Source organism: Schistocerca cancellata, chromosome 6 (assembly GCF_023864275.1).
Source record: "Schistocerca cancellata isolate TAMUIC-IGC-003103 chromosome 6, iqSchCanc2.1, whole genome shotgun sequence".
Classification (NCBI taxonomy): Eukaryota; Metazoa; Arthropoda; class Insecta; order Orthoptera; family Acrididae; genus Schistocerca; species Schistocerca cancellata.
The window spans coordinates 52,585,854-52,602,774 of record NC_064631.1 but is presented as its reverse complement, the minus strand read 5'-3'; the positions used below and the strand labels follow the sequence as shown (position 1 = coordinate 52,602,774).

Sequence of the window (16,921 nt, the reverse complement as noted above, 5' to 3'; positions counted from 1 at the left end):
CAATCACCGCAATAGGTATCCATCTGTACATCTGTAAACATCCAGACAGATTTTCAGCAAGCCGTAATAGAGGACGACACACCCTAAAAAAATCTTAGCTCTCCATCCTACTTTGTCTATTTTTGAACTCTGGAAGTCGCAAGTTAAAAAGTGCTTTATCTGTTTCGTATTTCTTTATTAATTTTTAAATGACTGCAACACTAATTCTTTTGATTACATTATTCAAAAATAAAAATAGTTTTTAATGCCCATATAGCGTACCAAACATTTATTTATCTTCAGATATTCCTCCTTCAGTGCTTTATAAATCGCTACACACGTATCTCTAATTGTTTTGGTTAATGTGCACTGTGGTATTAGTATTGTATTGTAAGCTAGAGTAGCTCTATCCCATAGCAAGAAATTGTAGTGTTACGGTGAACCTGTATCCTGCATATACAGCATTCCTCAAGTGAGTATCCTGCTTTGTAATGTCAGAAGCCACGTTACTCGTTCCATTCAAAAGTAATTTATACAGGATTTCATGGCCTACTCTGCAGCTCTCGTAACATTTTATGCTGATTGCCTTTACTATCTCGACGTAAAGCCTACGGCTTCACTCAAGTATATTTCCTTTTCTTCCGTCGCTCCTCTTCCAAATGCACACACAATAAAATTGTGGTAGAAGCCACTTCAGCGCTTAATAACAAGTTGTTGATGTTCACTGTCTTGAACTTTGACGGAAAATATGATGACAGTGCAATGCCCTCTGTACCGCCACATCGAAGATCTTTGCCAAAGAAATTTAAAAAATATTTTACCATATTTCTTTGTAAGACAAATATGATAGTGTAATATCGACCTGAGTGGCAAACAACACCGTTCAGTCTTTTGCTACATCCATTTCCTTTATGGTAGCGTTCCCGCAGCACGTGACGATGTAAGAAAGGTTCTAAGGCCTTGTATTGCGCATACTTAATAATTTGAAACCCTTATAAACTCAGGAAGAACACATCCACGAAATAAAAAGAAAATTACAAACGGTATATTCCTGACTAATGGAAGCTTCGGCTTGACACTAAACCACAGTCGGCATGAGCAGAATTGAGCAGCATATAGGGATACACTGTCTGTCCAAAAAGTTCCGAGACTGATTTTATTTTTGTCGTACACGCGACGGTAGCACACTAACTATTGTGGTAGCTTGCACTAAAAATTGTAAACAACAGCTGTGCATTCGATTAGTCAGTTGTGATTTGGAAGTGTTAAGTAGTGGACATGTGTCAGCGTTGTATCAGAAATCACAATGGTGGAACATATCGAAATAAAACATTCAAGATATTTCCAGAATATTTTGAAGACGACACAAGTGTATTCAAAATCTGCCCTGCACACCTTGACGCCAGAGCTGAAACGGCGATTTGAGGACTCCTGCCGCGATCTGACTGAAATGTAAAATGCTTACAATTCTTTTCTAAAAAAAATCATCACGGGCGACGAGTTTTGGTGTTATCGATGCTAATCTACCGCTTAACGACAAAATGCAGAAATGCGCACGAGGGGTCAACGCTTTGAAAATATAACCGACTTTCGAGCCAGTATCAGGTGCGACTTGAACATCCCAAGAAGAAACGTTTCTTGCAGTTTCACCTAGTTGCATGAACCTTCTGTGCGATGGGAAGACTATGTAGGACACCTGAAGCATTAACATCACGGGCTTAAGGTTTCTCTATATTTTTGATAATCCAGCCCGAAACTTTGTGGACCGAAGGAGTAACTGGTTTTCAAAGAGCGACCATAGTGTCATGAATAACGTTCATCAAGTTGTACACATGTGTTTTAAGTAAATGATGGATTTCTCCATGAATTTCATTGAAATATTCTCGGTTTATCAGTGAGTCGTGGTGTCGTAATGCCGCAACCTTTCGATGAGTTTTCTACTCGTCAGATTCAGCCGAAGTGACTTCAGCTGAAGATGACAAATACGAAACTTGTCGAAACGTTGCGACGACTCAACGACAAGACTCTCTGACAACCCGAGGATATTTCAACAAGACATGTGATTTTATATGACATTCATACTAAATTTCCTCCTACCCCTCTTTGTTCCAGGCATAAAAACTGATAACCATGTGAGTGCATTAGAGATAAGTCCTTATCGTCCAGGGAAATGAGGGAGAAAATAAATCAATTTATTGCTTCTGCCGGACAGGAACGGAGGGAAGACGGTACAATAACTGGAATTCGTTAAATACAACACTAGCCCTCAAGTATAGTGCAAAGAACCCCGCATTTTTCGTTTCCTACACCAGTTTGCTAGCCTCTTCACCAATATCGCTCTAGATATGCAAAATAATCCTTTCTGAATATTACAGTTTCGCACATCGACGGTAACTACCATGGTATCAAATGCAACCTATGTACCGAGTTTACCACCTACTAAATAAACTGAAGAATAGTGCCCCTGCGAGGACGCAGAAGTTCCGCAACATGATTTGACTAATGTCTGCAGAAGTGCTGGAAGTTATTCACACCACAAAATCCTGCAGGGCTGTACGTAAGTCCGTAAGAGTACGATGGGGTGGAACAGCATGTTGCAGTTCATCCCAGGTATGCTCAATAATGTTCATGTCTGGGGAGTTCGGGGATCAGTGGAAGTGTTTAAACTCAGAGGAGTGTTGTTGGAGACACTGCCTAGCAATTCTGGACATGGGGGATGTCGCATTGTCCTGCTGGAATTGCCCAAGTCCGTCGGAATGCACCGTGGACGTGTATCAGCCTCCAACTGCAAATGACCCCTACCATTACAGATCTACTATCAGCTTGAACAGTCCCCTGCTGACATGCAGTGTCCATGGATTCATGAGGTAGTCTCCACACTCTTAGGCGACCATCCGCTCGATACAATCCAACCAGGAAACACGTTTCCAGTCATGAACAGTCCAATGTCGGTGCTGAGGGGCCCAGGTGAGCCGTAAAACTTTATGTAGTGCAGTTATCAAGGGTGCGTAAGTGGGCCTTTGGTTCCGAAAGCCCATATCAATGATGTTCCGTTGAATGGTTCGCACACTGACGCTTGTTGATGGCTGAGCGCTGAAATTTTCTGCAATTTGAGGAAGGGTTGCTCTTCTTTCACGTTCAACGATTCTCTTCATTCGTCGTTGGTCCCGTTCCTGCAGGATCTTTTTCCGGCCGCAGCGATGTCAGAGATTTCATGTTTTACCGGATTGCTGATATTCACGTTAAACACGTGAAATGGTCGTACGGGAAAATCCCCACTTCATCGCTACCTCGGAGATGCTGTGTCCCATCGCTCGTGCGCCGACTATAACGCCACTTTCACACTCACTTAAATCTTGATAACTTCCCACACTCACTTAAATCTTGATAACTTCCCATTGTAGCTGAAGTAACCGACCTAACAACTTCTCCACACACCTGTCTTATATAGGGGGTGCCGACTGCAGCGAAGTATTCTGCCTGTTTACATATCTCTGTATTTGAATACTCATGCCTTTATCAGTTTCTTTGGCGCTTCAGTGTAGTAACGTTAACATCCACAGCGTCCGCATCCTTCAGTGCTCGTCCCCCATCTTCCATGCATATACAGTACATCCATACTCTGAAAATAACTTTGCAGCTCATGACGGAATGTTCTTCTCATTGTGCTACACTTTCCACCCGCGTATGAAGAGTGGAAACGATGACTATTTGCATACACGGGTGCACACTGCTAGTTACTTAATGCTGGTCTACGTAGTTAACAAGTCGACTTTCGTTTTTTTTGTGTCTGCCAAGTTAGGTATCCTTAGGTCTTCCATGACGCTCTTTCCTGAATCAAACAAGCGTGTGACCATTTTGCTGGCCTTTTTTGAACAAGTACTCTCTGTTAGACCTGTCTCAACTACATTCTAGAATGGTTCACATGATTGTTGTGGGCAGTTTCATTTGTAGACATACTCTATTTTCGCAGTGTGAATTGATGTCTATCGCATGCTTAAGCTACGACAGATCCGATGCGACCCATCCACTTCACATCCTTATAAACTGTTACCTCCAGACATTCGCTTAAGTTGACCGATTGCTGCTGTGCCTCACTGATGCTGTAGTCATCGGATATTACTTTTCTGCATTGAACTGAACCGTTTTATAATTCTCAACTTATAAAACAAGCTCTCTACATTTTCACTTCTTTGAAATGTTTGTGGTATTTGAATGAATATCTCTGTAATGTTTTTCCAGTAGTACTTCGTTATACATATCTGCATCATCTGCGACGAAGTCTAACGTTGCTATTGACATCGTCTGCTAGTTCACTAATGCATCTACATCTACATCTACATCCATACTCCGCAAGCCACCTGACGGTGTGTGGCGGAGGGTACCTTCAGTACCTCTATCGGTTCTCCCTTCTATTCCAGTCTCGTATTGTTCGTGGAAAGAAGGATTGTCGGCATGCCTCTGTGTGGGCTCTAATCTCTCTGATTTTATCCTCATGGTCTCTTCGCGAGATATACGTAGGAGAGAGCAATATACTGCTTGACTCTTCGGTGAAGGTATGTTCTCGAAACTTTGACAAAAGCCCGTACCGAGCTACTGAGCGTCTCTCCTGCAGAGTCTTCCACTGGAGTTTATCTATCATCTCCGTAACGCTTTCGCGATTACTAAATGATCCTGTAACGAAGCGCGCTGCTCTCCGTTGGATCTTCTCTATGTCTTGTATCAACCCTATCTGGCGCGCGGCAAACCTAAGGGTCCTACGGCTCTCGATTGCTCTTCACCTTATGTGTTCATATTGGCGTGTTATTGGCAAAGAACATCCGTGAGCATATTGCTTTACCTGTAAAGTTTGTTATGATTTATGCTCTCCATCCAAGACAAATTTCTGCCCATTCCCTACCAAGATATCCGCAGCGCAGTCATAAATTTCGTTTTTACATCTCATCTTATTGTCGTTTCGTTAATAATCGTTGGTACAGTACAGAGTAAAATTCTTTTCTGAAGTCAGGAAGTAATGTCTTCAGACACGAAAATTAGGATGTCACGTGAGAAATGCGTTGACAGCGAAAAGTTATGTGAATGGTTTTCGCTGAGTTCGTTTCATTCACTCTACTGTATATGAAGGTTGACTCTCGGTCGTCGGTGGATAACGTATTCTTTGTGGGTGTTGTGAATTACACTGAATTCAACGACATAGTGTACAATATTGTAGTAACGTTTTCTTTATTACATGGCTAGCGAAACCGTTCTGAATTCTGATTTATTAAGGGGTCTAAGGAACATATCCATTCTGTCTTAGCCCCCACTGAGGAACACCAGTCAAAATGTCGGCTACGTTCATATTGTCAGTCAGCTGTGACGTTTTGGAAAGGTACCAGATGCTCCCCCTCCTTGTCGTCCTTCCCCCAATCAGCCTGTGTCTGTCAGAGATGCCAGTTCGTTTGTTGTCTCTTCCTCGAGAGTCCCAGCTGAATGGTACGTGACAGTCTACCCATCAAATAGGCGGATCTTACTATCCGACGTAATTTTGCTCTCGTCATTTTGTTTGGTGTTAGCAACAAGTAAATGCAAGCGTTTCTCCACCATCCTACACCATCTCGTAAATATTGCTTACATTCTACCCGGTTATCCATCTTTCTCTGTACATGTTCAGCGTAGTAACTGGGGTCTGGTCGGAAAAAGTACTATATTTTCCTGTTCTCGTGTCTTACTTCCGTCTTTGCCAAACCAGGGGAACACCCGCTATTCAGATTAACTCGGATCACTTTGCATCGATATGTTTTCGAGCATTTATTCAAGAACAATTCAAATATAGTACATATTCCCCGTAAAATAATGCTTCCCCCCCCCCCCCCCCCACCGTTCCTCTAAAAATCTGAACCTTTGCATTCCACAAACGGTGTATTGATTTCCCACCCCGATACGGATGGAATCGCTGACATTTTGTTTTCATTTTCAGCCGTATAACATTGGAAATGGAAGATGTTGGCAGAATCGCTCAGATACTGGCAACCCTCAGTGATGAAGAGGGCAGTACTGATAGCGATGTTTCATGTGAAACTGAAAATGACGATCGATCTGTTGATGAAGACGAAAACACCAGTTTAGGGCAGACAGTAGTAAATGCTATTCATGCACTCTACGCTTCGTCCTCTGCAGAGAGCCAAAACTATCTTAACAAAAAACTGAAAACGCCAAGTCTAAGAAAAGGAGCAGCCTGGAAGAACCCCAACCGTCAACCTCTTTGGATCAGTCAGATGTACCACAACAGAACAGGCAAGAAGAGGAGATTGTCCTAAGTGATATCGGCCAAGAAGTTCAGGTTAAGCACAAACCGTGCCAGAGAAATCCCATTCGGCCTCATCAGATCTAATCGTCACTTGTGAGGAAGAAGAGCTGTTTGGGAAAAATGGATACAAATTGACGACGACGACGACGACGACTCGTTCGATCAGGACTGCAGCCAGGAACATTGTTCACATGAAGCCTGGCCCAACGCCCATTGCCGACTACACCTATGATACAAAGGAATGTTTTTCTCTGTCCTTCTCACGTTCCATCATGGACAAAATTGTCCTTCATAAAATGAATGAGTAAATAGAGAGAGCCAGGGTGAACTATAAAAATGAAAAATCCTGCAGTTTGAAAAATACTACCTTGGAGGAGTTGCAGGCGTTGTTTGGTTTATTGATTCTATCAGCTGCTCTATAGAATAATCGTTTGAATGATGATGTGTTATTTCATAACAAATATTTTGGCACATCTTTCCGAGCTGCCATGGCACTGGTTCACTTGCCCTGGAAAGACTAAGATTCGATGATAATTCTCATCGCGCATAGAGAGTTGAACAAACAAAATCGCACGAGTCACCACAATCAGGGAAGAATTTTTAAAACACTGCAGAGAAAATTACAAACTCCAGCTTATAACTGTCGATGACCAGCTTGTACGTTTCAGAGGGAGGTGCGGTTTCAAAATGTTTATTCTAAGTAAACCAGGGAAATATGGACTGAAAATCGTTATGATGTGTGACAGCAGCACATTATATACGACTGATGCAGAGCCCTGCGCTGGAAAAGGTTCTGTCCCAACTGGAATGCCTGCAGCAGATCATTATGTTGACAAACTGACTGCGACTGTTCAGGGGACTAATCGTAACATAACCATCGATAATTGGTTAAACAGCGTCCCTCTCGCTACCAAACTGCTCGATGAAAAGCCAGCGATGGTGGGAAGAATAAAAAAATTAAAGGAAGTTGCCCGACAGCTTTGTGAATTGGAATTGTAAAAAACGTAAAGCACGACGTTCGTTTTTTTTTGTGTCACGATCAATTCACAGCTGTAGTCTACAAACCAGAACAAAATAAGCTGGTTGTACTTGTTTCTACGATGCACCCGGAGAACTCATTCAACCAACGATCTAAGAAACCAGAGATAATAATGACATACAGTGCAACCAAACGCAGGGTAGACACCCTTGATCAAATGTGGAGAGGAATGAGTTGCAGGAGAAAAACAAATAGACGGGAATTATATTTCGTTTACAATAGAGCCAATATCACGCTGGTGAAGTCCTACGTAAACTATGTGTCAAATTTGACAGGGAAGTAAGAAAATCAAGTATTCCCCTCGTTTTGAGTTTGCCACAACCTTGCATTCTCTGTTTGTGCAAGACTGCCTGAGACCCAGGCTGACTATTAGCAATATCTCCAAGGAATTGAGGCTACCTTTAGAGAATGGTCTCGTTGAAAATGAAAACTAACGGGCTCAAATAGACCAAAATCTTTCCAAGCGTTCATCTGGCAGCGTTACTCAGAAGATGCCTCGGAAAACATGCTGCTTTTGACACTATAAAAAGAAACGAATGACTGCCCAGTGTTGCAGCAAATGCACAACTGCGGTTTGCGGTGAGCACACTACAGAAGACTGTATTGTCTACTATAAAGAATTCTTTTGGTTCACGTTCCTTTCTTTCATATTTCTTGTTTGTCATTTCTACCGGTCTTGCGCATTCTTCGAATTATAAATGTTCACAGTTTGAAGATAAGTTTTTCAGTTCATCATTTTGTCTCTTTTATTGTCTTGTGATCTGAAAAATATTAATGAAACTGTATATGCGACTAATAAGGCTGATGGTAGGATGTAATAAATAGTCGTTGGTGCTGCAAGCATCCTAGTGATGCACTCTCTGTAGTAGGAGTAATGTTGTTGTTGTTGTGGTCTTCAGTCCTGAGACTGGTTTGATGCAGCTCTCCATGCTACTCTATCCTGTGCAAGCTTCTTCATCTCCCAGTATCTACTGCAACCTACATCCTTCTGAATCTGCTTAGTGTATTCATCTCTTGGTCTCCCTCTACGATTTTTACCCTCCACACTGCCCTCCAATGCTAAATTTGTGATCCCTTGATGCCTCAAAACATGTCCTACCAACCGATCCCTTCTTCTAGTCAAGTTGTGCCACAAACTTCTCTTCTCCCCAATCCTATTCAATACCTCCTCATTAGTTACGTGATCTACCCACCTTATCTTCAGCATTCTTCTGTAGCACCACATTTCGAAAGCTTCTATTCTCTTCTTGTCCAAACTAGTTATCGTCCATGTTTCACTTCCATACATGGCTACACTCCATACAAATACTTTCAGAAACGACTTCCTGACACTTAAATCTATACTCGATGTTAACAAATTCCTCTTCTTGAGAAACGCTTTCCTTGCCATTGCCAGTCTACATTTTATATCCTCTCTACTTCGACCATCATCGGTTATTTTACTCCCTAAATAGCAAAACTCCTTTACTACTTTAAGTGTCTCATTTCCTAATCTAATTCCCTCAGCATCACCCGACTTAATTTGACTACATTCCATTATCCTCGTTTTATTTTTGTTGATGTTCATCTTATATCCTCCTTTCAAGACACTGTCCATTCCGTTCAACTGCTCTTCCAAGTCCTTTGCTGTCTCTGACAGAATTACAATGTCATCGGCGAACCTCAAAGTTTTTACTTCTTCTCCATGAATTTTAATACCTACTCCGAATTTTTCTTTTGTTTCCTTTACTGCTTGCTCAATATACAGATTGAATAACATCGGGGAGAGGCTACATCCCTGTCTTACTCCTTTCCCAACCACTGCTTCCCTTTCATGCCCCTCGACTCTTATAACTGCCATCTGGTTTCTGTACAAACTGTAAATAGCCTTTCGCTCCCTGTATTTTACCCCTGCCACCTTCAGAATTTGAAAGAGGGTATTCCAGTGATGTTAAATTAAAGGGAATAATAAGCATAAGATTTGTACTAATTTATTTGATGAAAAATAAAGACGTAACTTCTTATTTGTTGAAAAACTCCTGTTTGTTGAGATAGTCTTTCTAAAATTGCGGGTAAACACCTCTGTATGTGAGACTGTTGGATGAATAAGACGTGTTTTCAATCGTATCGTCGGCAGTTTCCTTTCTTTATGAGGAACAGTTGATGAACAAGTGTATACTGGGAGAGTTTTGCTTTGTAATCACACCAGCCGAATTGACGGGTGTTCCTAACATAAGTTCACAATCGACTAAAAGACGGGTGTTAAGTAATGAGCGTTTAAAACCAGATTATACTAGTGCGGGATTTAGCAAGTAGGTGTACACATTTCAAAATTCAACGGTTTCTACATGTTTTATGCTGAAGTGAAAATGGCAGTAAATGCGAACTGATGAATTTGTTGTCGGATTATTTTCCTGAGATTTTTTTTCCTCAGGTTATACACAGTCACCTTGAAACGTAATGTTTGGACATAAATATAGTTTTGAGTACTCTGATTATTTTTGTCTCTTACAGAAAAATATCGCAAGAATTATATACCTTCTTTTCACACACAAACACAAATTTAGAACTACTCTACTTCACTATGCAGTGATACGTCACGTTTACATGATTCACGGACATAGGGCACCTCACAAGGGTGCACAACTCATTCGGAGGGAACGGTGGCGCTGCATGCTTAAGGGAACGGCTCTGCCAGAAAGGCACTGCCCGTTCTCAGCTATTAAAGGGATCGCAGCGATCCATCGCCAGGTCACGCGATCTGTCTGTAGATCGCACTTTTGTGGACAAATCTCAGATCACAGCAATCTGCCGCTGGTTACTCGTAATTCCCAATCATTCCGACGAATCGCATGCGATGAATCGGCGATATTTGGTAGCTCGGTCGTTCGCTTTTACACTTTAAACACGTTTCCCACTAAGAAGTATTCATCTTAGGCTAGTCGGAAACTCATCGTTTCATATCAACAACTTGCCACACGCGAGAGGATTATAGCGACGGACCACGGATATTTCCGACAGATTTTGGAAACCCCCAGGCCCGCCTGTGCGTTGGTGAAAACACGACCCTCAAGCTGTTACCTGCTGTTCTGAGAATCGGCGATTTCCCCCTCTTCAGGTGGACACACACTAGCGGATTTCTGCGACGGGCCACAACCAGGAAGTACGTGAATTTATCTGTGGCTTACAAGTGACAGAATGTTTGAGTTCCTCCACTTCCTCACGAGGAAGTGGACCAATGGTCACACCGAAAACCTTGTACAACTGTGTAGCGTTATGTCTTGTTTGTGAAAGTTGACCCATGAACCTTACGTTAACAAGAATGTAAAAAAAAAAAAAAAAAAAAAAAACAGGCCGTACGAAGAGAGGATTGAAACGTCTCTAATCGGTATTCCAGCTGTGAATCATAGTGTACTAAACACTAAGCCGCAAAATCTGGGAGTAAGTTTCAGAAAAGAGTTCAGAAACGTGCACGCCTCTGAAAGAAGCGCAAAAGGGGAAGGGGTAGAATCGTATAGACCAGCACTATGGAGAGCGCCGGCAAAAACTATTCATTACTGTATTGCGCATAACTGTGTCACGTCCATTATTTTACACGTATTACCAGTTAAGTGCAATTTATAAAGAACGCTCTCTTCCATTTTACCATATGGAACTTTCACAATTTTCAGAGTAGTGTCCATTACTCTGAAGCAGACTCATGTGGCTGGAATATTGACTTTCAGCTAATCATATAGTGAGATTTTTCTTTCAAGAAATACATGAATAGAGGAGTCTGTTGAATGTACATCGGAACTTTCGCCGCTAGCCAGCCACGTAGGAGAATTTTAGTGTATTTTCTTATTCCACTTTTGAATTTTAGCATTCACTTTAAGTTTCCTGCGATCTGTTGGAGGAATTATAAAAATTACACCGGAAAATTTGCGTCTTCCAAATCTGAAAAAGTGTTCCAAGGCACAATATGGTCATCCATCTAGAAACAAATATTATTTTCAAATCTGGAAATGTTACTTTCGAGAAAACCTTGTCAGTGATGTATTTCATAGTCTCTGGGTTACATTATTGCTCTACTACATAATAATAGCCAGTGAGTGTAATCAAATTAAGAAGTAGTGTTATCAGAAAGTAGTTACAAGTTGAAAACATTTTGAAATACTAGCTATTCCAGTTAACACAAGATTTCATTTTCGAGACAGAGCAAACTGTTAAGACACTAAAGAAACTCTGTTCGTTTGCAAACTTCACATATTCCTTGATAGAACATCTCCTTCCTTTTCCAGGTACAAGATGCTGCACGACTTACGAAGTATGGTTTAACCGTCCACATTTTACGTAACTAATTTTACAAATATACAGGATTTTACTCACCATAAAACTGTAAAACTAAAGAATGAACAATATACTCAAAATACGTTTCATATACTACACGTTTCATAAGGGTTAGAACTCGTAATATTTACAAGACTTGTACCAAACAGTCTCATGTCTCACAACAACAAAAACTGTAGAAAATGCGGGAAAATTTTTATGGCAGTTTCTTGTGTGCATCCCTCCACATGATTCTAAAATCGGTCTCTAGATCAAAACATCGACCAGGAAACATGATGTTTTCTAAAGTACACTGTCCTCTTGGTACAATACTCTTCGATATACAGTGCTTAAACTGAGAGCGACAACCGCAATTTTCTTCCTACTATAGTCAATACTAATTTTCTGTCGATGACATGCACGACTACATCAAACACGTACTTATTTTATTCATTTTTTAATAATTCACTACAGATATAAGTTTATCATGATGGATAAAACAGTCATTAAAACTCACAACAATTTATTTGAATATTCGTGATACGTCGAGAGCTGAACTTTGCAAAGTTTATTGGTTGATGAACATAGTCATTGTCAATGTAGATGACATACGTTTAGAGGTGGACTGGCATTCTCCTGTCTGTCACAGTCCCTTCACTGTAATTTTGTGACTATCACACCACAGCATTATATGGCTTCTTCTAATCTGTGAACATTTACCACATTACCTTGCATCGAGCCATATATCTTCTGCTGGGTACCACCACTGCATATAAGTTGACAAAAACTTCTAGTCGTTGAATGTCTGTTGGTCCACTTGCTAAAAAGCAGATTATGATTTTGAACTACGAGGTGCTTCCGCAAGAACGTGCAAAAATTTAACAGGAAATGAGAATGCTGCACTGAAAGACTTGAGATATGGAACGTAGGTGCCGAGAAGCCAACTTAAGATGATAGGAATAAAATCACAATTCCGTGTACTTTTTTATTTACAGTAGTTAACTGCAAATACTGTTATTAATACAATCAACATACCAGTTGTACTGTGTCTTACAAAATGTGCTGAAACCTCAACGCAAGCATGACATCAGTGAAGAAGATTCTGGCGCACCCTGACAAATATCCTTGGTATGTTTCGAATCACATCAAATGCAGCTACGAGGGCAGTTCAATAAGTAATGCAACACATTTTTTTTCTCGGCCAATTTTGGTTGAAAAAACCGGAAATTTCTTGTGGAATATTTTCAAACATTCCCGCTTCGTCTCGTATAGTTTCATTGACTTCCGACAGGTGGCAGCGCTGTACCGAGCTGTTAAAATGGCGTCTGTAACGGATGTGCGTTGCAAACAACGGGCAGTGATCGAGTTTCTTTTGGCGGAAAACCAGGGCATCTCAGATATTCATAGGCGCTTGCAGAATGTCTACGGTGATCTGGCAGTGGACAAAAGCACGGTGAGTCGTTGGGCAATGCGTGTGTCATCATCGCCGCAAGGTCAAGCAAGACTGTCTGATCTCCCGCGTGCGGGCCGGCCGTGCACAGCTGTGACTCCTGCAATGGCGGAGCAACTTGACATCTCTGTTGGTAGTGGTCACAATTGTTCACCAGTTGGGATATTCAAAGGTTTGTTCCCGCTGGGTCCCTCGTTGTCTAACCGAACACCACAAAGAGCAAAGGAGAACCATCTGTGCGGAATTGCTTGCTCGTCATGTGGCTGAGGGTGACAATTTCTTCTCAAACATTGTTACAGGCGATGAAACATGGGTTCATCACTTCGAACCTGAAACAAAACGGCAATCAATGGAGTGGCGCCACACCCACTCCCCTACCAAGAAAAAGTTTAAAGCCGTACCCTCACCCGGTAAAGTCATGGTTACAGTCTTCTGGGACGCTGAAGGGGTTATTCTGTTCGATGTCCTTCCCCATGGTCAAACGATCAACTCTGAAGTGTATTGTGCTACTTTTCAGAAATTGAAGAAACGACTTCAGCGTGTTCGTAGGCACAAAAATCTGAACGAACTTCTCCTTCATGACAACGCAAGACCTCACACAAGTCTTCGCACCCGAGAGGAGCTCACAAAACTTCAGTGGACTGTTCTTCCTCATGCACCCTACAGCCCCGATCTCGCACCGTCAGATTTCCATATGTTTGGCCCAATGAAGGACGCAATCCGTGGGAGGCACTACGCGGATGATGAAGAAGTTATTGATGCAGTACGACGTTGGCTCCGACATCGACCAGTGGAATGGTACTGTGCAGGCATACAGGCCCTCATTTCAAGGTGGCGTAAGACCGTAGCATTGAATGGAGATTACGTTGAAAAACAGTGTTGTGTAGCTAAAAGATTGGGGAATAATCTGGTGTATTTCAATGCTGAATAAAACAACCCCTGTTTCAGAAAAAAATGTGTTGCATTACTTATTGAACTGCCCTCGTACTATACTGACAACTAATTCCATCTCCGTATACACTGGGGTCTCATACACAAGTGATTTTAGATACCCCCATAGGAAATAATCAAGAGGTTTCTGGTCAGGTAGCCTCGCAGGAATAGGACCTCCCGTTGCAATCCAACAACCAGTAAATACTATACCGGTACTGCTCCCTCGTACTGTACTGTGCGTCCTGAATAACACTGAGTAATGAATGGGTCTGTCGTTCATTCATAATACGGTAATGGGACAATGTAAATACGATATGACAGAGACACCTTATGAACAAGTAACGAAGACAAAACCTGCATCATGACTTCCTGGAAATCAGGCTCCTCCTCCTTGTTCCCTTGGAGGAAATAAAGAATGTACATGTAAATAAACAGCAGAGCACTTGTAAACTTAAACCCGCGTGCTAGTTGTAAATAAACTGGAAAATAGTAATGTTCGACAAATCAGTAGACAAGTTTACTTCCATATCTCCTTAAGCTGGCTTCTCCGACCCCAGGTTCTCTGCCTCAAATTGTTCAGTGGAGCATTCTCTATCTCCCGTTAGATTTTTGTACGCTGTATATAGTGTAGCTTTCTCGCAAATGTTAACAAAATGCTTACAAATTAATACTTTTCAAAAAATGGTTCAGATGGCTCTAAGCACTATGGGGCATAACATCTGAGGTCATCATCCCGTAGACTTAGAACTACTTAAACCTAACTAACCTAAGAAGATCACACACATCCATGCCCGAGGGAGGATTCGAAGCTGCGACCGTAGCAGCAGCGCGGTTCCGTACTGAAGCGCCTAGAACCGCTCGACCGCAGAAGCCGGCTTTAATACTGTCTTTCAAGCTAGGTATACTATTAAAATTCTGATTACAACACCTGAAAATATCTTCTTGTTCTTTTGCAACTCCATGGCTAAATCTAGGGTCTGTTTCCGTCTCACTATCCATTCCTCAGTCCTCCCACACTTCTCTTGCCCCATGATTCATAAGTTTAGGAAGTACATGTCTCTCCATTTTTCATTGCACTGGAATGCCTTTGTGGTTAATGGTCGGATCCCTAATTCTTCCCTTATTACTTCGTTTCTAATTTTGTCTTCCCTAGCGCAGCCTTTCACAGATTTAGAAATTTCATTTTGATACTTCTGGTTGCCGTAAACCCTTATCTCTCAGAGGGGTCCTTTCCACCCCACAATAGGAGAACTGGTTGCGTCAGTAGTGCTCCTCATTCCATCTCGGAACACCCATTAAGCCATTTAGATAACAGGGGACATTAGACCTTAAATACCTGAGGATGCGCCTGCATGATACGAAAACGGTTTTCCCAGTCACTGAGCGGCTATAATGAAACAGTTAGCACGGAAAATTTGGCTCTTAATCGGTTTTACAATATTTCAACAGCTCAACATATTTTAATTAGGCTGTTCCTTTCAGTATCTAAAACTATTTAATACGGTACAGCGCGGAATGTATTATTTGCCTAACACATACGGATCAGTATGTAAGTAGGCTGTTTAGGTTTTTATGTTCGTAACGTCACGTAGCGCTCTGTATGAAAATCGCTGACTGTGCTGTGTGCAGTCTGTGGCTGGTTTGCATTGTTGGAATTTGCTATTGTAGTGTTGGGCATTTGGTTGTTAACAGTGTGTAGAGCTGCGCAGTTAGAGGTGAGCCGCCAGCAGTGGTGGATGTGGGGAGAGAAATTGCGGAGTTTTGAGAGCGGATGATCTGGACGTGTGTCCATCAGAGACAGTAAATTTGTAAGACTGGATGTAATGAACTGATATATATATATATATGGCTATTACAAATGATTGAAGCGATTTCATAAATCCACTGTAGCTCCATTAATTGACACATGGTCACGACACACTACAGATACGTAGAAAAACTCATAAAGTTTTGTTCGGCTGAAGCCGCACTTCAGGTTTCAGCCTCCAGAGCGCTCGAGAGCGCAGTGAGACAAAATGCCGACAGGAGCCGAGAAAGCGTATGTCGTGCTTGAAATGCACTCACATCAGTAAATCATAACAGTGCAACGACACTTCAGGACGAAGTTCAACAAAGATCCACCACCTGCTAAATCCATTCGGCGATGGTATGCGCAGTTTAAAGCTTCTGGATGCCTCTGTAAGGGGAAATCAACAGGTCGGCCTGCAGTGAGCGAAGAAACGGTTGAACGCGTGCGGGCAAGTTTCACGCGTAGCCCGCGGAAGTCGACGAATAAAGCAAGGAGGGAGCTAAAGGTACCACAGCCGACGGTTTGGAAAATCTTACGGAAAAGGCTAAAGCAGAAGCATTTCTTAAACAGGAGATTGGAAAACCGATGGATCGGTCGTGGTGGAGATCATGATCAACAATTCATGTCATGGCCTCCGCGCTCTCCCGACTTAACCCCATGCGATTTCTTTCTGTGGGGTTATGTGAAAGATTCAGTGTTTAAACCTCCTCTGCCAAGAAACGTGCCAGAACTGCGAGCTCGAATCAACGATGCTTTCGAACTCATTGATGGGGACATGCTGCGCCGAGTGTGGGAGGAACTTGATTATCGGCTTGATGTCTGCCGAATCACTAAAGGGGCACATATCGAACATTTGTGAATGCCTAAAAAAACGTTTTGAGTTTTTGTATGTGTGTGCAAAGCATTGTGAAAATATCTAATAAAGTTATTGTAGAGCTGTGAAATCGCTTCAATCATTTGTAATAACCCTGTATATATTATGACTTTTGAACACTATTAAGGTAAATACATTGTTTGTTCTCTATCAAAATCTTTCATTTGCTAACTATGAATCTTTTATTTAGCTGGCAGTAGTGGCGCTCGCTGTATTGCGGTAGTTCGAGTAACGAAGATTTTTGTGAGGTAAGTGATTCATGAAAGGTATAGGTTATTGTT

At 41.8% G+C, this 16,921-nt stretch overlaps 1 protein-coding gene across 1 annotated transcript in view; it reads left to right on the top strand.

Annotated features, from left to right (window-relative positions):
* LOC126191140 (inactive dipeptidyl peptidase 10) overlaps positions 1–16,921 on the top strand; it is a 1,759,372-nt gene that overhangs the window by 30,700 nt on the left and 1,711,751 nt on the right. The gene's annotated exons all lie outside the window — the stretch shown is intronic.